This window comes from Montipora foliosa, chromosome 7 (genome assembly GCF_036669935.1).
Source record: "Montipora foliosa isolate CH-2021 chromosome 7, ASM3666993v2, whole genome shotgun sequence".
NCBI lineage: Eukaryota > Metazoa > Cnidaria > Anthozoa > Scleractinia > Acroporidae > Montipora > Montipora foliosa.
The window spans coordinates 12,216,990-12,239,263 of record NC_090875.1 but is presented as its reverse complement, the minus strand read 5'-3'; the positions used below and the strand labels follow the sequence as shown (position 1 = coordinate 12,239,263).

Here is a 22,274-nt window from a genome sequence, read left to right as displayed (position 1 = left end):
ACTTATTTGTTAAACTCTATTTATTGCCAAGGACAACATTTTCGAGTTCCCTAGAAAGACAATCTACAGCTCGAAAGCTTGAAACTTTGTTTTTCAAATAAACAGTCAAGAAAACGATTCAAGGGTGGAGGTAAATAATAATACATTATCAAAACATGCAGTTTAGATAACTGAATTGTTCTACGAAAACAAGTACGGACACATACAACAAAACAAGTTGACCTTTTAATCCATCGACTATCTTAAGTTAGGCAATAGGTTGAAATATCTTGAGACTTGCACGATTTATATCGAAACCGCAAAAACAATTACATTTTTAAAAAACTCAGATTTTGATCTGTGTGCTGAGAGTCCGAATATTTTACTAGTTCGGCCCCTTAATGTGGCTTAATTAATTACTCGTGAAAATCTATGAACGCCTCACTCTTAACACATTTGCTCTAAATTGCAAACCGACCGACCTCAATTTCTACCAAACATCCTTTTCTTTCTGTAGTTGTAATTGGTATGCTTCACATAGGGGTCTCAGTTTTGTATCTGTGGATAAAATCTCGAAGTGTGTCCGCCAAATAAATGATCTCCACAGGACAGCTCTATCGCATAGTGACATTGAATACACATGATTATTATGGTGAACAATACAATGTTATTTAACTTTTGATTCGGTAGACGAGATCCCAGCGTGTTACAGCGTTGTTGGAGTTCGAAGGCTTGTAGAACTATGGTCTCGGTTGTTCATAAGGTGGATAACGCAATCCACTGGATAAATCACTATCCAGCGCATAAACAATAGCAAAACCAATTGAGTTATCCAGGTGGATGGTGATTTATCCAGTCGATAGCGCTCAATTATCCACTCTTCGAGATAGCTACAATTAGCTCATCAATTAAACAGTCTAGCTGTTCATTGTCAAGTTATCTGCACGGATTTGGTGTTCACGATTGAAAGCGCCACCAAATTAAATATCCCTTCAGAAATAATGATAGCAGAATTTTCATGCAGGGATGAAAAATTCGTTGCAAAGACAACATACCTCGTGCAAGATCGGAGAAGGCGGCAAAGCGCAAGTACAGGGCTTTTCAAACGTCAAGGTAATGAGTTGAAATGACTGAGAGTCTTCGCTGAATGTCTTGAATAGCTTCGGTCAGTCTGGTTGCAGGAAGCCAGTACCACTTGAAATGAAATCACAGTTTGCAGGAGTGCATTAAAGAAGGTCGAGAACACTGACTGAGTTGGAGAGAGAACGTGATTTTTTCATTCAGTTGTGCAGGGCACTCTACGCCGGTCACGCTATTCAATTGCTAATTATTTACGTTTCACTCAGTGATCAGCTTATACGCGAAGTTAAAACTTAATTCATTTAACCTTAAAATTCCTGTTTTCTTTTGTGCTCAGGCACAAACGTTATATTTCTATCAAGAAGACGAACCCCAAGAGAAAGAATAGAAATTTAAAAAAGGAAATTTTTCGTGTGTAATGGTAACATTTAATAGATGACTTTTCTTCTGTTTTTTGGATTTGTTTTAATGAAGTCTCAATGAACCAAAAAAATCCGTACAATGAATTCCACTGTTGCTCCGTTCAATTTCTTTTCTTCCAGCAAAACAGGATGAAACAACCTGAGATCAGGATCGATTGCTAACAAACTCTTGAATCAATTGCAAGAACATTCTTGCTGACGTATATGTTGCGGGTCGACATAATAATGTGGGTGTCTAGAAATATCGGTCTGCTAATGAGGTCAGCAAGCACATAGGAAAAGAAATATTGTTTACACCAAAAAAGTCCCAGTCGCAAATGGAATTACTGAGTCTGCACGTCGAGTGATTGACAGTTTCTTCCGCTGAATTTGACCCTCTTAAAGGAAACATAGCTCAGTGGCACATTCCTCAGGAGATCAATTTATTCAATTCAGCAGGGTTTCAGCGTTCAGCATGGCTGAGCATTAGTGATGCAATCGTTAACTGCATCTGCATCTCAGAGACAATCAGCACTCATTCCTCACTTAGGTTTTTCTTCAAACTCGACTCGATTCATATTGCAAATAAAATGAATTGCTACCTTTCTCATCATCTAAAACAACGGAGAAGTCAGTGATTGCTGTTTGTAAATTGTAGCTCGTCCAAGCGCTTTACGACGCTTGTGGAGGGAACTTTGGCAGAATGCAAATTACCTACACCCAATAGTTCCCCCCTCAACCGACCGGACGGAATAAGTGAATAGCCCAGCCCCTATTCTCTTTTCAGACTATTACACGCTGTTGAACGGTACGTACGATATTTACCAACCCTATCTATTATTAACATTAGAACAAAAGTGGTTGAGATGTCACTGAAATATAAGCAAAAGCTGCAAACCACTCAGTACTTTAACTCATCGCTTGGAACCTACAGCCGCCTCCTGACAGGGAGACTGCCTTCTTATCTCATGTGTAGAGACCATTTACTGTCCTGCTGTTCTGTTGGGAACTGTGTACGTTACGTTATCAACACAAAGAAAGTAAATCCAGCGTACGTGCGTCCAGAACAGCGCACTCGCGTTGCGTGACAGTAAGTGAAGAGCTCACATTTTGCGTGACATCGTCAGAGAAGTTTATTTTTTGCAAACTTTTTTTTTTTTTGAGATGTCATCTTGTTCTTCATTTTCAGAATGTATGCGGTTTGATGAGTGTAATAAAGATCCCAGCACGCCACATATCTCGTTTAGACTGAAACAAGGCACTTGTTTAACCAGGAATGCGTACCATGAGAGACTCTTCAAACAAGTTGTCGTCATTAATCGGGGTACGGCCCTCAGTAAGGCCTTGTTTGAATAGTCAAGTCATTCCCAAGAATAAGAGAGCAACTGCTAGTAACTTGAGATAAAATAACAAAAGAAAATAACGGTGATGGAAACAAAGAAAATCCTATAAATTATCTGTTTCTTCCAATTAACATTTTTAAGAGTACAGTGGCTATTTTAGGACGCATTTCATGTGACCACAAAGAACAGTGCTTGGTAATATGGCTAAATGACAAGGCTAGAATTCTTAACCCTGCTAGATAGAGCACAATAAATTCAAAATTGGCCAATATTGTTTCTCCTCCCTAGATTGACGAACCTATTTTCTGCCCTGCAACTTTACATCGACAGTAATAGCGCATGCGTTTTTGCATTCAGAGTTCGCATTTCTCTATTAGAGTTTGTACTAAGTTAATGGGACGCGTTTTGTCCGATCTGATAAATCTTGCTTAATTCAGTCCTACCCCTTTCATGACACGTGGTTTTCATAAGTAACCTTATATGTTGGGGTTTAAAGCGAAATGTACTAACCTTCGTTATCAGCCATAAGTCACTTAAAGGCGGTGGCGGAAATCGTGTTTATAGTTTGTCTTACTGTATACGAATAATTTCTTTCTATTTTAAAACGTTACTCCCTCCCCACCCCATCCAATTTTCCTCTTTACGTTTTGATAATCAGCAGAATAATCAGCTCACAAAACTAACAAATCCTCTGGTTGTAAAAATGTTAATGAGCCTATAAATGCTTTTAATATTTCCCTCATCAATCAATAATTTCAGTATTATTTTGCACTGTTATGTGCCTTGCCAAAACGACATGACGAAAATTTCACAAAGGTAACCTGGTAAATAGAGCCCATGTTTTCAAAAATAGCTTATTTTAAAATTCTCGCAATAATCAGCGCTGTTTTCTGAAAGGATTAATTAGCATACCACGTAGTGTAGAATTTCAATTTGTCCTGACAGAAACATTTCCTCCCGGTTGTTTCTTCTTCAAAATAAAAATCTACATAGAAGTCAGTGCCATGGCAACGTTTTGCTACTTCTACGAAAATGGTACTCAGTAATGTAGAGTTGATGGGTGACGAAAAAAATGGATCAATTGACATTTTTGCAAGGTATCCTACAATGTAAATTTTTTGGGCAAATTCTTAATGGCTGCCTGTTAAAGAATGGACAATGTTAAACCGCCTCAGAGCAGAAAAATATTCTTATAAAAAAAATTATTTTTTTTTCTCCACTGATGTAAAATCTCAAAGCACGAAAAAAAATATTCTTATAAACACTATCAATATATATTTCTGCAGTGCTCAGTAAAGATATCAACATCAGCATTTTACAAAATGGCGTCACAAGGACCGTGAGGTATCCTGTGAAGGGGACGGACTGAATATGCTATCAGTAATAATCTCCTTTTTGAAGATAAAGAATCTAGCTGTCAATTTATGCAATGGTTTTCGTTTTTAGGAGTGTCATTACACTCCTTTAAACTGCGGAGTTCAAAGCGATTGTGTTGTGTTTGTTCTCAGAAATTGAAGAGATCAATCTAAACTGCTTACCAAATACCTTACATGCAGAGCGGCTAAATTTGCTTCTAAAATGGCTGATAGAGAGCATAAAAGAACAAAGAAGACCGTTCTAAAGCCCTGTGGGTGCATTTCTACTCAATTACGATTAGTTCAGTACATCCTGATATCATCCCCAAACAGGCTTACCCAGAAAATCCTACTCTTCTAAAACTTGGCAGTACAAGGCTCCGGCGTTCCTTTCGATTTCTGCCTAATATCGTGTTCTTCGTTTGCGAAAGCTACAAAGAAAGTTCTTCCTGAGAAAGTGAACTTATATGTGCGTTGCAAATACTTAAATACCTAAATAATTAAATACCTAAATGCGAAAAGGATCAAGTTATTCCATTCAGCAAGGTTTCAGCGTTAAGCATGGCTGACCGCCAGACCGTACCACAATAGACCTAATCGGCTAACGCAATGTTGTACCCAATTCAAATCTCCCGAGAATAAGATTCTTTGTGTATTGTATTTGCATGATAATGTAGCATTCATATTTAAATGATATGGAAATACCAGAAACAAAACGTTTTATTCCCAAAGGGTTTGAATTGGGTACAACATTGAGTCTATAACAGTGATGCAATCGTTAACTGCATCTGCATCTCAGGGACAATCAGCACTCATTCCTCATTTAGGTTTTTTTCAAACTCGACTCGATTCATATTGCAAATAAAATTCATTGCTACGTTTCCTCATCATCTAAAACAACGGAGAAGTCAGTGATTGCTGTTTTTAAAATGGAGCTCGTCCAAGCGCTTTACAACGCTTGTGAAGGGAATTTTGGCACAATGCAAATTACCTATTAGACACCCAATAGTTCCCCCCTCAACCGACCGGACGGAATAAGTGAATAGCCCAACCACTATTTTCTTTTCAGACTTTTACACGCTGTTGAACGGTACGTACGATATTTACCAACCCTATCTATCTGTAACAAGAGTGGTTGCAGATGTCCCTGAAATATGAGCAAAGGCTGCAAACCACTCAGGTACTTTAACCCATCGCTTGGAACCTACAGCCGCCTCCTGACAGGGAGACTGCCTTCTTATCTCAAGTGTAGAGACCATTTACTGTCTTGCTGTTCTGTTGGGAACTGTATACGTTACGTTATCAACACAAAGAAAGTAAATCCAGTGTACGTGCGTCCAGAAAACCGCACTCGCGTTGCGTGACAGTGAGTGAAGAGCTCACATTTTGCGTGACATTTATTTTCTGCAAACTTTTTTTTTTGAGATGTCATCTTGTTCTTCATTTTCAGAATGTATGCGGTTTGATGAGTGTAATAAAGATCCCAGCACGCCACATATCTCGTTTAGATTAAAACAAGGCACTTGTTTAACCAGGAATGCGTACCATGAGAGAATGAAGAGAATGGAACTCTTCAAACAAGTTGTCGTCATTAATCGGGGTACGGCCTTGAGTAAGGCCTTGTTTGAATAGTTAAGTCATTCCCAAGAATAAGAGAGCAACTGCTAGTAACTTGAGATAAAATAACAAAAGAAAATAACGGTGATGGAAACAAACAAAATCCTATAAATTATCTGTTTCTTCCACCAATTAACATTTTTAAGAGTACAGTGGCTATTTTAGGACGCGTTTCATGTGACCACAAAGAACAGTGCTTGGTAATATGGCTAAATGACAAGGCTAGAATTCTTAACCCTGCTAGATAGAGCACAATAAATTCAAAATTGGCCAATATTGTTTCTCCTCCCTAGATTGACGAACCTATTTTCTGCCCTCCAACTTTACATCGACAGTAATAGTTCGCCTTTCTCTATTAGAATTTCTACTAAGTTAATGGGACGCGTTTTGTCCGATCTGATAAATCTTGCTTAATTCAGTCCTACCCCTTTCATGACACGTGGTTTTCATAAGTAACCTTATATTTTGGAGTTTAAAGCGAAATGTACTAACCTTCGTTATCAGCCATAAGTCACTTAAAGGCGGTGGCGGAAATTGTGTTTATATTTTGTCTTATTGTATACGAATAATTTCTTTCTATTTTAAAACGTTACTCCCTCCCCACCCCATCCAATTTTCTTCTTTACGTTTTGATAATCAGCAGAATAATCAGCTCAAAAAACTAACAAATCCTCTGGTTGTAAAAATGTTAATGAGCCTATAAATTCTTTTAATATTTCCGTCATCAATCAATAATTTCAGTACTATTTTGCACTGTTTTGTGCCTTGCCTAAACTACATGACGAAAATTTCACAAAGGTAACCTGGTAAGAAGAGCCCATGTTTTCAAAAATAGCTTATTTTAAAATTCTCGCAATAATCAGTGCTGTCCTCTTAAAGGATTAATTAGCATACCACGTAGTGTAGAATTTCAATTTGTCCTGACAGAAACATTCCCTCTCTGTTGTTTCTTCTTCAAAATAAAACATCGACATAGAAGTCAGTGCCATGGCAACGTTTTGCTACTTCTATGTATATGGTACTCAGTAATGTAGATTTGGTGGGTGGCGAAAAAAATGGAACAATTGACATTTTTGCAAAGTATCCTACAAAATAAATTTTAGACAAATTCTTAATGGCTGCCTCTTAAAGAATAGACAATGTTAAACCGCCTCAGAGCAGGAAAATATTCTCATAAACAAAATTAATATATATATTTTTTTGTCCACTGATGTAAAGTCTCAGAGCATGAAAAATATTCTTGTAAACACTATCAATATATATTTCTGCAGTGCTCAGTAAAGATATCATCAACATCAGCATTTTACAAAATGGCGTGACAAAGACCCTGCGCTACCCTTTGAAGGCGACGGACTGAATATGCTATCAGTAATAATCGAGCGATAAAGAATCGAGCGATCAATTTATACAATGGTTTTCGTTTTTAGGAGTATCATTCATTACACTCCTTTAAATTGCGGAGTTCAAAGCGATTGTGTTGTGTTTGTTCTCAGAAATTGAAGAGATCAATCTAAACTGCTTACCAAATACCTTACATGCAGAGCGGCTAAATTTGCTTCTAAAATGGCTGATAGAGAGCATAAGAGAACAAGGAAGACCGTTCTAAAGCCCTGTGGGTGCATTTCTACTCAATTACGATTAGTTAAGTACATCGTAACATCATCCCCAAACAGGCTTACCCAGAAAATCCTACTCTTCTAAAATGTGGCAGTACAAGGCTCCGGCGTTCCTTTCGATTTCTGCCTAATATCGTGTTCTTCGTTTGCGAAAGCTAAAAAGAAAGTTCTTCCGGAGAAAGTGAACTTATATGTGCGTTGCAATTACTTAAAATAGTTTTAAAATTTGCATTGTTATGATATCTTAAACGAATGTTCTAAAGTTTAGCTTCCAAATAATGCCACCCTAGCTGAGTTTTTTCTTACAACTGAACATTCCCCGAGAATTATTACTTGAGAACAGTTTATTATTGTACTTTAAATTAAATCTCCGGTGCTACATTCTTTTGATGATTGCTTAGGTAATTTAATCTTTAAGATAAAATACCGTTGCTTGCCATTATAAGGGCGAAGGGCCAACTGGTTTTAGAAATCGAACATACGACCTTCGTAACTTCGGTCGAATGATCTAGACAGGTTGTTTATCTAAGTCCTTATACAAAGCGGTAAGTGTCTCGTGGTCAGAAGACGCGGGGAATCCCGAACCATCGAGTTGGACTTCGAGTTCGAGTTCGAGTTGGACTTCGAGTTAGACTTCGAGTTGGACTTCGAGTTGGACTTCGAGTTGGACTTCGAGTTGCGCTTCGAGTTGGAGTTCGAGTTAAAGTTGACTATAAAAATAAACTCCCCTCCCCCCAAAAGGAAATAGAGGGGTAGGGTAGGGTAGGACCCGGAAAACCAGAGCCCGCCGAGATACTTACATTTTTCGAAGGACCGCTTTTGCTTATGGGAGGGCACAAACCAACGATAGTATGACAAGGAATATTTTTCCTTGAAATGTAAATGCTAACCATGATCCATGATGCTAACCAACGATCTCTCATGAAGAGAAAGGATTTGAATCGAAGCAGTGTCCATTTCTGTTAAGAAAGTGCAAGTGGCACATAAAGGTACCTTGCATCTCAACTTTGGCCTAGCATTGTAAGGAAATATTTTGAGGCTTAGGTGCCCGAGGTCTACAGTACGGTCCTAGGCCCCGTACATCGAGGATGCGTGATGCGTGACTGTGACGCTGTCCAAGTGGTCGTCTTGTGTTACACGTGTTTTCAAGGCATAAGCGGGTTTGATACGAGGTCCCCACGTGGTATGATACGAGGTCTAGTCATCAGCCTGGTTGGTCTTGTTGCTGGCCATTGTGGAATTGGCAATGGAACGGTAGGTTTAATTTAGTTTATGAAGACTTTATTTTCGAATGCAAATTAACCCTGAAACATGCCTGTTTTCACCGAGGAAACAACAGCAACAATAGAGATAACTTCGTCGCCAGAGGAGGTGTGTGGCGATACAACGTAAGTCTTCTCTTCATCATGGATCAAAAGGGTAATTTAGCAGAAACTGAAGGAAGTGGCTTAATTGCTTATGCGTAAGTCCGAGTTGCACAGCACAGACCTGCATCTTGACGGGTAGGCAAAACGGTCAGAAATTTTAGTGAGCAACCGGAACGCCCGGGAAGGGGGGGGGGGGGGGGGGAGACACCCATATGAAACAGACGGGGATGCTCGTCGTCTCGCTTAGGGGTGTAAATTTTGGAATTTGGTCTCGCTTAGGGTGTTCCGGCTTCTTCAGGTACAATAAGCATATTTCAAGCATATGTAGCATATTTTCGCAATATGTTCCGGAAACACAGTGAAACACAGTGTAGATCAATTGTTCTGCCTTTTTGGATTACAAAATAAAACTTCTGTGCCCTTACGGATAGAGTCTCGGATGGAAGAGAATTTTTCGATGGGTATTAATTGCATGTCGTTGGCAGTGTGTGGTTAGGAGATGACAGGAAATGTTCTGCGGCTGCGGTAGGTTTAGATTTTTAATTAGGGTTGTCTATAGGGAGGGGGTTGCCCTAGTACGAATTTTATTTGTTTTGTTTTAAATTGGGTCAAAATTGAAGCTTTTCCTAATCACGCGGCGAACAAAATTTGGAAAAAATTGTCAGTGGACCAAAAATATCAAAGACGCCGTAGTGCGGGGCAGGCAGATTTATCCAAAATCGCCCAAAGAAAACAAAAATTCATTAAACATGTCAACTGCGTGTTTACATAAGAAAATTGATGCACTGTATGCCTTCACTAGTAAGCGCACGAAAACCAAGAGAACACACTGAGGCGCTCAACATAGACAGTCGATCTGGTCAATAGGAGAGCTTTCAAACACCTTCTTTTTCCGATAAATCCTTGTCACACTGTACCTATATTTTGGTAAATATATATTTCTTAAAACTTTTTCTTTAACTTTACTAAACTTAAGAAAAAACAAAAGAAAAATTGATCGCTGCCGGTCTGCAAGGCCAGAAAAGCTTATTTGGTTTGTTTGGTCTTTGCCTATCTTCCCCTTCACCTCTTGTCAATTTATTTCAACTCGAAGTCTAACTCGATCTTCAACTCGAACTCGAACTCGAGTCCAAACTCGATGGATTATTTCTCCGGCAAATAACGTGTTAAATTTTTTTTTTTCTCGACAGTATTATTTTGAAAGCAATTTTTGTGTTTAAATTTTAACAGGCCCTTTACAGGTAGACCATCACGTGACCTACTTTTCATAAAAGTGTGGGCTATAAATTAAAGAATGCCGGAAATGGAAAAAGCATGTGACAAAAGGTTCCACACATTGTTGAAAACCTATATCCCTGCTCTATATTTTAATGTGTCAGCAATTTTACTACTGAAACCACATGAAAAAAAAAATGAAAAATCCCAATATTGCCCCGAATTCCTGTTTCTGTTCTTCGCCCAGCTTATACATCTCTTTGCTTATTAACATTAATAATAAATAATAATAATACATTATTATCAATTATATACTTGCGTTTTAATTATTAACTCGAAGCGCAACTCGAAGTCCAACTCGAAGTCCAACTCGAAGTCCAACTCGAAGTCCAACTTGAAGTCCAACTCGAAGTCCAACTCGAACTCGAACTCGAAGTCCAACTCGATGATACCTAACTCCCGAAGACGCGACAATATGTCATATTAACAACATATATATGAGGATACAATATGTCAAAGACAAGTCCTACATATTTCATCTACGAAAAGATGTGTGTTGGAATTAGTTGGTGAGCGTTGTATTAAACGTTATTATCGAAGTAACAGAGTTTATTATATGATTTATTATATGACTAGCTCCGATGAACTAAATCCCGTGCTGTGATTGGCTACCCGAGCTATCTTACCCGCTTGGGATGTTTTATCCCAGATAATAAATCTTCTCTTTTTTCGTGTTTATGGACCTCGACTTCGTCTCGGTCAATAAACGCAAAAAACGAACCTCGCCAACATCCAGCCATCTTGGCCGAACAAGCTTGGTCAGTAACTAATATGTAATGTACCTGTTTGGGAGGAAACTCGTTCCCAGGGAATTGAATTTTCTTTCCTCGCTACTTCTGGGGTGGGGAGAGGAACAGGGCTGGAGCTACTGGTTGTTACACCAACACCACCATCAATAGTTGTATTAGAGCGGTTTTCAATTAAGTATCGAAAGGAATCAGCGAATTGCTTTGGTTTTGCATTTACTTCACTCAGCCGGTGTTGGTTCAAAGTGTTCGCGCCATTTTTTCAACCAATCAGAAGTGAAACCAAAACCAATCGTGTCTTGTGCGTGCACATTTTTCCACGCTTTGTGTCGGCGACGTATAATTACTTCGAGTTTTGATTGGTTTGCTGGATTGTCTCCGTCCTTTTTGATTGGCCAAAGCCAATTACTTTGGTTTTGGTTTTATGGAGTCAGTGTGGCAGTGTGGCAGTGTGGCTCAGTAATTTTTTTCCTGGTAGTCCTTGGTTCAATGTGCCAGCTGCACTTGTAAATAGCCAACTGGTTTGCCTCTGGCCAGTTGGGATTCTTTAAGTTGTTGTTGTTGTTGTTGTTCTGTTCCGTCATTTTGTTGATTGTGTTTCATTGGCCCTGAAGAGCCCCTATGGGGAGCGGTCAATTAAGTATGTTTTGAACTACATGTGTATGACACTCGATTGAAACGCGCTCTATCAATCAAATCATGACACTGTCGAGCCCGCTGACCAGGGTAACCCGCTGACCAGGTAACATTTTTCTAAGAACCCAGATAAACCGTTAACCAGGAGTTTTTTATTTTATTTTAACGGTAAAGGCTTTTGTAGCTCACTATTATTTGACTATTCGGGCAAATGCGCAGAAAATCTGTCGACACTATTCTCACACCCAATCCCCGGAAGAAAAGAAAGAAAGAAAGAAAGAAAAAAAGCAAACGTAAAAAAAACAAACTTGATCTCTTGAGTAAAGCGCAGTATTTTGATTGTGCAAAGTGTTGGATTTTTTGCGACTTTTTAATGGAGCAAAAATTAGGCAAAAAATGAAAGCTTAGTTTATGACCTAGCTCGTTAGAAGCACGAGTTTTTTCTTCATATGGCCTCACCGATTTTTTGTTTGCAATACAAACGTTCCTTGAACAATGCAAGTGAGCTGAGTTCAAAACGGCTTGTAGAGTGAAGTAAAGAATGTAATATATGCCATAAGCTTGGTCATGAAGCAAAACTGGTCCACGCCAATTTCTCTTTCGAGGTCACTAACCGCAATTTGAATAGAAAACTAAATTATGCTTTGTCAAGAGTCCATCCGAGCCCATGGACTCTAAAAGGCGGTTACAGTCTGCAAAAAAATGCTCACGGAACATTTTCTGCAAACCTAAAAGAATGTCAACGACAATGGCTATAGCAACGACAGTCCCATAAAGCAACGTGTCCGGCGCGCATTCTTGTACATTTCAACGCGAAATCACCAAATTTCAGGTTTAGACGACAAGGTCGGCATATGCAAATGTGCACGATTCTGTCATTCTCTATTTTGACCAAGTTATTTTAAGAATACTTTGCCTGTATCGTACGATGGGAACGAGATGAAATAAAGGCGAAAGACTTACGACAGTGCAAAGTTATATTTTGAGGTGACATTTCGTCGACGTTGTGGCGATAGCTCTCAAACTCGCTCAGCTTTAAGTCCTCGGTGAAACAGCTCAACCATTAAATGAACGGGTGGTTTGAGCGAGAACCGATGGCAAGAGAAAATAGATCAGGGGTATTGTCTCAAAGTAGTAATACTAAGATGAATGAGGTGGTCTTCACACGACTGAAAGACATTTTGCATTGATTAAGCCCACAAATGCTTCTTTCGAATTTCGTTATCAAGGTTCCTATCAGCACCGTGCAAGCGAAAGCAAAAGTCTAAAATGAATTGGATTTTAAAGCATATTAATTGCTATTTTTATATATATTTAGTCGCGTTTTTTTTGCGAGAAATGTAATATGGATAGCTCATCCTTCTAAAATATTTAGTGTTCTTCTTTTGGGTTGTCTGAAATGTTAAGCTCGCAAGATGAAGTACGTTTTTGACTCCTGACTAATCCCTATTTATAATACTACAACGAGAAGGTTCCCTGAAGTTTAACTTATGATGTGATTCCATGTAACCGATTTTACCTGCACTTGGCCACTTCGTTGAATTTAAGATCGACTGCTCTCCTTGCCTTGCATGAAATGTAGGAAAGGTCACGGGTTTGAAGGGAGTATGCCAGGAGGCCTTTTATAATTATTAACCACGAAAGAGATTATTGAAATTCTCTTCTATAGATTTGCAACCCAAAACAGTCAGCGAGTTCTTTTCGCTTTCATTTTTTAGCCAATCACAAAGAAGGAGAATTTCGTGCACAAACATGTCCTTGAATTTGTCTTTGATGAAACAAAGCTCTCAACCAGGTATTTACCCGACACTTCCTTCTTCGGAGGGAACGTTGACCTCTAGACTTAATAAAAAGCTATCGCTGTAAGACTGCGAAGGCGGAAGCGGTTTTCCGCGACAAATGTGCGTGGTACCTAAAGTCCACTAAGGGTTTTTGCCTCGAGATGAACTTCAAAACGGTCAAGTTACAATGTAATGAAATTTTTGATTCCAACTTCTAAAAAAGGGCACGTTAATGGGATCAAGATGGTGATACGTGCTGGAATAACCAAGAGATGTCCGTGAACAAGGCATAATTGAAAAGAACTACGGAGTATGATATATGGCACGCAACACGAGTGTGCATGACAACGAGCAGTTACTCATTTGTAACTATCATTCAATTAGTTATAAACTCTTTCAATTACTTGGGTTAAAGATTAAGTTAATAAAGCAGTTCGTAAAGCAGGCTTACTATCTTTCTTGGCCATACAACTATGCTTGGCTTTTTTGATTCACTGGATTCTTTCCACTAAACTGGATTTTCTGTGTACAAAAACTCTTAGGGAGGACTTCATAATAAACTCTGAGTTCTTCTTTTTTTCCCCCCTTTTTGGCTATCGTCTCTTTCTTTTTTCCGGATATACATGTAGCGAGGTCAGAGGTACTCCAAAGATAAAAATTCTTGCATGCTAAACTGGGGGCAAAATCTTTTCATGCAGCGGCTTCTCTATCAGTGGATACCCTGCCTGCTAACTTCCGTGACTTTCAGTCGCTGGCTGTCACCCTCGATCCATCTTTTCACAAAGGCTTCCTTAGCCTAGATTGTATTTTTGTTCCTTTTAGTCTTAAGTAATTTTAGTAGATTCAAATTGATTATTTAGTTGTATGGATCATTATGATGTATAACTTATTGCATGTAAAGTGCTGTTGATCAGGCGGCATGTGCAAATAGCGCTAAAAGAATGATTAGACTACTATTACTGTTAGTATTGCTGTGACTACAATATAAAGCGTTCGCACAATTTTTATTTAAATCGTGGCAACACCAATAGGTTTGAGTGTTTAATGTCGAAAATTCTTCGCATTATTTTCCGGTGATCCAAGAAACTGAAAGGAAAAAAATATGCCAACAACCCATAATACTACAAAGGTAATAAAAGAACCTTTAAACTTACCTCATTTATGAAACATCTCGTTTGTTACGTGGAGACCAAGGCCAAGTCATGTGAAACACCAAGAAATGCGGGAAACAGCACAAGCATAAACGAGGAAATAACCACTGTATGATGGAATCAGTGTGCAATGAGATAAAAAAAATTGCTCTTTTACGTAATCGTATTATCGCATACATCACGGGCACTTTGATTGAGTTCCTGTTCTCAAAAGCGTAAAAAAATGACAAGTCTATATCAGAGTACCGTAGAGCCGTAGGAGTCCATTCGTGTGCAGTCAAAGCTAAGTCAAGCGCATTAAAACGAAAGACACAGATGCGCTGAAGCCAACGGAACACTGTAGTCCCCGGTAAAGTCATGAACCACAAGCGGAAGTTTTACATTTGATTTCGCTTGAATGAACGCTTCCGTGTAAACATCTGCGAAAGCTATTCCTCCCCCCCCTCCCCTATCCCGGTAGGTAGTTTATTGGCGTAAGCTAAAGAAGATCGCAGGTAGTATTTCTGATTTTACATGCTTTGATTTTAGATACTCTGATTGTAGATGTTTCGTCCGATTAATTTAGACATTAAGGGTGGGGAGCCATTCACAAGGATACACTGAAATAAAGTCATTATTATCGTTATGATTATGATGATGATGATGATGATGATATGATGATGATTATTATTATGAGTTTACGCTGTCCAGTTTAGAATTGAAAAACGTTACTCGTCCTGTTGATTGTGAGATTTCAAGGGTCGCTTAGGCTCGCAGAGTCTGCAACAGTCCGTTTGCAGTTCAACCACATGTCAATCTTCGACGCCATGCTGGGACGCAAGCTCGTCGAGGAATACCAGTTTGTTGCAAAAACAAAAGCACTGCCTACAGTGACTCTCCAAAGCCTTTGGCTCTGGAACGCTTGCGTCCCAGCGTCTTTGAAAACAAAAGCTATACAGCTATATGACTAGACCCTGCAATGGGCTTATTACGCTCTCTTCCAGTTTGCCTCCATTTGTTCTTTACTGGCACTTCGTTAAAATTTAAGTACTTCAAGACTTCGTCACGCCATCTAGTTCAGCAGGGCATTCTTCTCGAACTCATCTCTCTGATAACTAGCAAATTACTAGCACCTGAATTCAGTGCCTGTAAGGTTACAAATGCTAGATCATAGTGAACTGGCGCAAAATTGTTGGCAAGATCTCGTAAAATTGATTGGTCCCTGCACTCTCTAATTTTGTGTGTGACAGGGACTTGTTGCCCTAAGTTTAAAAGTAGTCAAATTTGAATGATTTTTCGCAGGAGTCAATTTCCTTCAAATTTGCACGTTTATTTTGTTCCCTATAAACTGAAGCGTGGCTTGTTTACCGTTAAAAACCCGGAGAAGGTTGGAACGACTAGCAACTTATAACTGGACTAATTAATAGCGGAAGCCGCGCGCGCGGAGCATCATATGTAAGAAAATATTGCGAGAAATTTTGGTTTGGCTATGACGTAATGGTATGGCCGATCGTTCGTTCGTTCAACTTGTGTAAGCGAGTACGCGAGATATCGTACTGCTGGAACCCCCGGTTTTTTGGCTGGAAGGTTCATGGCGAACCGAGTGTACTGCATTTGATACCGCGATTTACTATAATAAGCACTTGTATACATACTACAGCTACGTATTCATATAATGAGGAAAAAAGAGAAAGAGAGAGAGAGGGAAAAATAAACGGTAATCAGGCGACGAGTAAGTGATATTCAACGTGAACAAGAGCGACTGAGAGCAAAAAGTCAAATTACCACCGTGAACGATTTGGAAAGCTGATGTTTCGAGCTTTAGCCCTTCGTCAGAGCGAATAGAGGAATTGTGGGTGTTGTAGGATCTTATGTGGGTATGGAGGAAATACGGTAACATGAATTCGTGAATAAATTAATGGAATGAGAGGCGTTCATTGATTCCGTGAGGATGGAGTTTACCTAGTTGGAAGATGAATGTCATGTTGTGGTAGGAGTAATTCGAAACATAAAAGTGGCGCGGAACTGGTTTTGATGCAGGTAACTTTCTAGTTAGGAGCGCATTTAAGTCTGACAACCTTTATTTCTAACATGATTAAGATCTCAGGACGGAATAGATCCGTTACTAGAAGTTACTTATAGCAAGCGAAGTGCTGCGAAGTGAGTTATAAAAATAAAGGTAACAATAACAAAGATGATGACTGATGATTATAATAACAATTTATTCCTGGACATTTTGTTGCGCATTGAGTGAAAGTAATGCCTCAATATGAAAAATGAAGGAAGGAAAGAGCCACGGTAAACATAATAGGTAATCAACAACAGAATGCAACTATAATAACTTGTTTTATTCGACATATTCTCCTAGTCATGTAAATAGACAAATAGTTTTTCGAAACACAATGTGAACAAATGTAATCATACTGAGGTGAGTGTTCTCCTTTAAATATGAAGATTCCGGATACATTTGGAAAGAGAAGCCACCCTTTCATTTTAAAATACAAGTTGAAAATGTAATCACAGTGAGGTCAATGTTCTCTTTTAAAGGATAATGTTGTGAACATTCATAAACAGAAGAGACATTTTTAAAACAAAACTGTAACAATATAAAAATCTTTGACTTTCAAGTGCATTCAAGTACATCCTGTCTCCTTCGATTAAAATTTGGTCAACTGTAACAGTATCCCAGTGCTGCACTGGAAACGACTGTGCACACAACAGCGCTGAAAAACTGATAAGGCAACATTGGCTTCCCCTGGAAATTTCACTAAAACGTCCGTGACCTTGATGACTACTTCCAGCGATCGATAAAATCGCGTTTAGCATGATAACACTGCGTTTAGCATGATAACACGCCTGAAAAAACTATAATAAACTCACCTGATCGACGATAAATCAGTGGGCAACCATGTGCGCTGAGCACGCACAATTCGGAAACTACTGCCGCTGATCCACCGTACTGCTAAGGCTTCGCAACAAAAATCACCGACCACTTTACATGCATATCCGCAAATGTCATCTATTGCATAACCTGCACACTATGCAAGAAGACCTACCTAGGCGAAAAAGGGAGAAGATTGGCGGACTGCTTTGGCGAATACGAAATGTAGAAAAAAGACACAAATGCATCAAAACCAATTGCGTGCCATTTTTATTCTTCCGAATCACTCCCACCACAACATGACAATTTGCGCTTATCCTTACACCACGGGAACACAGAAAGCCGCAAGAATCTGGAACAAAAATTCATCTTTCAAATAGGTACACTCCATCCTCACGAAATCAATGAACGCCTTTCATTCTATTAATTTATTCAATAAATTCATGTTACCGTATTTCCACCGATGGCAAAGCTCCTCCACACCCGCATAAAAACCCACAACACCCACAATTCCTATATTCGCTCTGACGAAGGGCTAACGTTCGAAACGTCAGCTTTCCAAATCATTCACGGTGGTAATTCGACCTTCATCCACACGTATGATAAACCAAACATTTTAACCTTATTCTGCATCTTACTTATTGTCTGTGGTCTGTATTTTACACAAACCGGTTTGGATACTCAAAATCTGGATTCTGTGAACTCGAAATTTCGAGTTTACAAACGCAAAATTTCGAAATTTGAAGCAGGAAAACTGAGCACGAAATGCTATGTCCCTTAAGGGCCACCGTAGCTTACTATCAGTTGCGGGAGTTTAAAAACCTGAAAGCCTAAAACTCCCGTGTTGCATGTTAATTTTGCAGCGTACACACGCATTGCACTCTTAAACTAGAAGCTCCAAAAAGCTTACACTGGGTTGCCTGTGGTACGCGTTACACAAAGAAAGAAGGCACTGAATTGGGTGGTATTGAACTGCAGCGTTCCAGTTAATTTTTTTCAAGTGGGGCCATTTGAGGGGTCACCCACATGTCGCGCAAGCAGAGGCCCTTTGGCTTACACGTTCACACCTTCAATGATTTTGTAATGTCCTGTCCCATTGTCAGGTCTTTTAGTTTTTTAAGCTTTGGTAATAAATTCATTTCAAAGATAACAAAACACGCTCTTGAATAAAATTCACTCGTTTCTCCTTTAAATAAATAGTCCGCAAAAAGATAACTGCAAATTGCTGACGGACGTTTTCCAGCATGTCTTGCAGTTGCACTAAGCAAACGTTTATTGCACACACTAAGAAAGGACTGAAGGTGTTATTTTCGCTTCACAATTCCTCTTCTTGTTAGTCTAATCTGATGCCAGGTCAAAACATTCTTTGGCTTTGCGTTTGCACCAGAAAAAGACAAGCCAAAAGACAAAGATTAATGACAATCGATCATAAATATACGAAAATTTCTGCAGTCTTTAACTTTTATGAATAAACGGAAAGGTCATGATGTTAAAGGAAAAAATTGATCACTTGCTAGGCAACCATAAAGGTGCACGTGATCACCTTGTGTCAACTGAATGGACTACGGGAAAGAATGCTAATCGTTTGTCGCTTTCAGAGTAAAACAAGGTACTTTTTTAGCCAAGAAATTAAACTTCGGTCGTTGTTTTTTTAATTTTGTTGTAATATTTAACTGAATATTTAGATTTCATCTGTCGGGGCAGGAAGCCTTCTTTGTCGGGTTCCTGAACGTATCTATTTTGACTTCAGGTGAACTATTTACAAAATCAAAAGGCTGAGTGGCCATGTAATTGAAAATCTAAACAGCTATGCGATACAAAAACAGACTTGCGAATTATCGCAAATCACAATGCCGACAAGCACAAAAGCAGAAGAAATGGTTAAGTAAATATGAAGTTTGTTACTATCTGAATGTTTTTGGGTTAGAGTAAAGGGATATATTGTCACGCAAATTATGTAATTTCATGACACTCAAAATTCGCAAAAAGCGTGAGTTTCACTAGCAGTCGTAGCAATAAATTGGATTAACCAGGAAGTTAAAGAAATATTCTTGGCTTCCCAAAGAAATTTCATCTTTCACTACAATGACAAAATCATTTGTCAGAGAAATAAAATTCCCGTTTCCTCGCGTATCACATTTCAACGCACGTATGCAAATTTGTTAACTCATTTTCACCGCGATTCCCGCGAAATTTTTCTTCTTTCAAATACATTGTATTAGCAAAAATATTATTTCTCGTCAAGCGTTGCATCTTTTATATTCAAATACCCGCCAAAAATAAAGATTTTTTACGATCTATCTGTAGATATTTTTTCATAATTTAATATTATCTTGAATAAAAATAACAAACAAATTGCGGTTATAAACATAACGAGATAACGCATGTTGTAAAACTTTTTATGAACTTGACGTTTCCTATGCTCCAGCATACATCTTCAGAAGTAACGGTTACCTAAAGTAAAATTGAATTTAAACATGAAGACTAATACCAAATAAGGAAAGTAATGGCTATGAAAACAAACAGACCTAGTTAAATCTGCCAGTTAAATCATAAAAATAGCAACCAACGCAACAAATTTAGTCGCATTTACCTCTTACGGTCGAATTCTAATGCTTAACACAAGAATTTTTAGTTATTGTTAAAATCTTTCTATATTCGTTAGCAATCATCTTTTCAAATTTCAGAGAAATCGACCGGTCCGAGAATATTTTACGAGTTTTTTTCAATGGGATGCCAAAAGGCCAAGTGGATGTTATGCATAATAGGGGAGGTTCGCGCGATCAAGTTGCGCTTGTGATCCGTTTGAAATATTATTTCTCAAAATGTTCCCGACTCTTCAAGTATCACCACAGATGACAAGAACATTCTAAAAGCTTATTCTACGCAAAAAGTAGGTTCTGGAGGTAATTTTGAGAGTGGAAATCACGTTTACGCCGCATGATATATTTATACTTAATTGAGTTAACACAACAGAAAGACGCTTACCTTATTTTGACACGAAAATGCTTTACAATTGCCATAAAAACTATCCAGTTAAACTCCCATATTACACAATATTTTTTGAAACAAACAACATATTTGCTATAAGACTGTGCAGAATTGAGTACATACAAATAAGCCAGACAACACAGATACATTCATACATACATTTACATACATACATTTATTGAATCTCCCTTCACAGCGCTTTTCAGATCACAGATCCAAGTCTCTGTCTTTGTTAAACCCATAAGTTACTAGAGAATTTTCCATTTGATTTCAGTGTTGTACAAAACACCACACTTGTACAATATTAGAACTACAACTCACTTTGATTACGGCTCGACGGGCGACAGATTGTTGTCGAAGTCCATTATTCGTCCCTTTTAAGATTCCACATTGTTTTTTTCAGCGCCTGTCTTGTTCAGTATCCAACTGACTTCCCATTATTGAGCTCCATAAGGGTATATTTTGTTTAAAGTGCCCCTGTGATCAAAAAAACCACTTCCTTTTTTCCTTCAGATTTTGAAAGTGTGTTTGCTTAACACCTGACTGGTAAAATTTTGAGCTTTGATTTTTATCCGAAGGCCGCTTACTTTGAGTGTAAGTTTTGGATTTCACGGTGCGCCATTACTCACGTTAAAAACTGACCCATTGGAACTCAGACGGTTGGATCCAGGGAAACGTGACGTCAGAGGCTCATTAGCGTGTGAACGCAGCTTATTATATATGCAAAGCGTGAGTTTAAAAGTCTGAAAGCCCAAAACCCCCGTGCTGCATATTAATTTTGCAGCGTACACACGTATTGCATTCTTAAACTAGTGAGCCTTTGACGTGATTTTCTCCTCGATCCAGCTCTCTCAAGAACATAATGTTAGTAATGGCGGACCATTAAGTAGGAAAATTCCAGTTAAAATAAAGAAGTTTCTTTTTGAAATCAAGGCTTAAAACGTGGGTCACTTAGTGTTTTGTTAGCATAGTTTTGAAATCCAAAGAAAAATATGAATTGATTTTTTGGTCACAGGGGCACTTTAAAGATCCACTAAAACACCATTCGCGTTACATGACTTTCGACGCCATTTCCGGTTAAGTTAATCATTCTGCTGTGTCCACCAGAGAAATCTACGCATTTCCCACTACCCTCTCGATACTAAGAAAATACGCGCAGAAGGCTTTATGCACAAACACACCACTTAGCAGGGGAGTGACAGGCAAGACTTTTACCGACACGGAAAAGAACGAAAAAAACAAATAATAATAAAACCAACAAATGAAACCGGCACAGATTCCGACTAGGTTTGCCATACTGGCAACCCAGTAACTACTGAGCCTTTGACGTCATTTTCTCGTCAAACGGATCCAGCTCTCTCAAGATCTTAAAGTTAGTAATGGCGGACCATTAAATTGGAAAATTCCATTTAATATAGGCAGGCGTCTTTTTTAAATCAAGGCTTAAAACTTTGGTCGCTTGGAGTTTAGTTAACATAGTTCTGAAATCCAAAGAAAAATAGAAATTATTTTCTTGGTCACAGAGGCAGTTTAGCATATGAGTTTGCTCACGTAAGGCATAGCAATCTATTACAAAATTGACCTTAAAAGGAATAAGAACTTGTTAAACTTAGATAAATCAAAAACGGATAAATCCCACACGTTCTTTGTAAAATTTCGAATTTTCAAGGCATCATTGCTCAGAGATTATATGGTATACCGATTTCAGATTTTCTGAGATTTTTCAATATTCAATGCACTTTCGATATTCAGTAACTTATTCTCGGCTGACTGATTAGAAAACGATACCCTAGAAAAACAGTGTGCAAGAATTTCTTGCGTGATGAGTGTTTATAATTACTGCCATACAACGCGCCATTATTGAGCTACTACCTTGTACAATTTTAGTTATTTTAACAAACAAATGATTGCATCAAAGGAAAAGTCCTGTTAATGGAATGAAATGATATATACATGATATAAAATGAATCATATATATTGAACTGAGGATATGAAATCAAGTGAAGCTACGATCCGCGCAGGACTTCAACGGGGTTTGAACCCGTGTCCTCGCGATACCGGTGCGGCGCTCTAACC

The 22,274-nt window shown here is 38.6% G+C and overlaps 1 protein-coding gene across 1 annotated transcript in view; it reads right to left on the bottom strand.

Moving 5' to 3' along the window:
- The window catches only part of LOC138010522 (ETS-related transcription factor Elf-4-like), a 33,017-nt gene extending 15,655 nt beyond the window's left edge, over positions 1–17,362 (bottom strand). Inside the window, exons 1-2 of the mRNA XM_068857505.1 lie at positions 17,207–17,362; positions 14,351–14,366 (exon numbers count right to left, since the gene is read on the bottom strand). The gene's annotated coding sequence lies outside the window, so the exon portion shown is untranslated. The remainder of the gene's footprint in view (positions 1–14,350; positions 14,367–17,206) is intronic.
- Between the last annotated feature and the right edge of the window lie 4,912 nt (positions 17,363–22,274).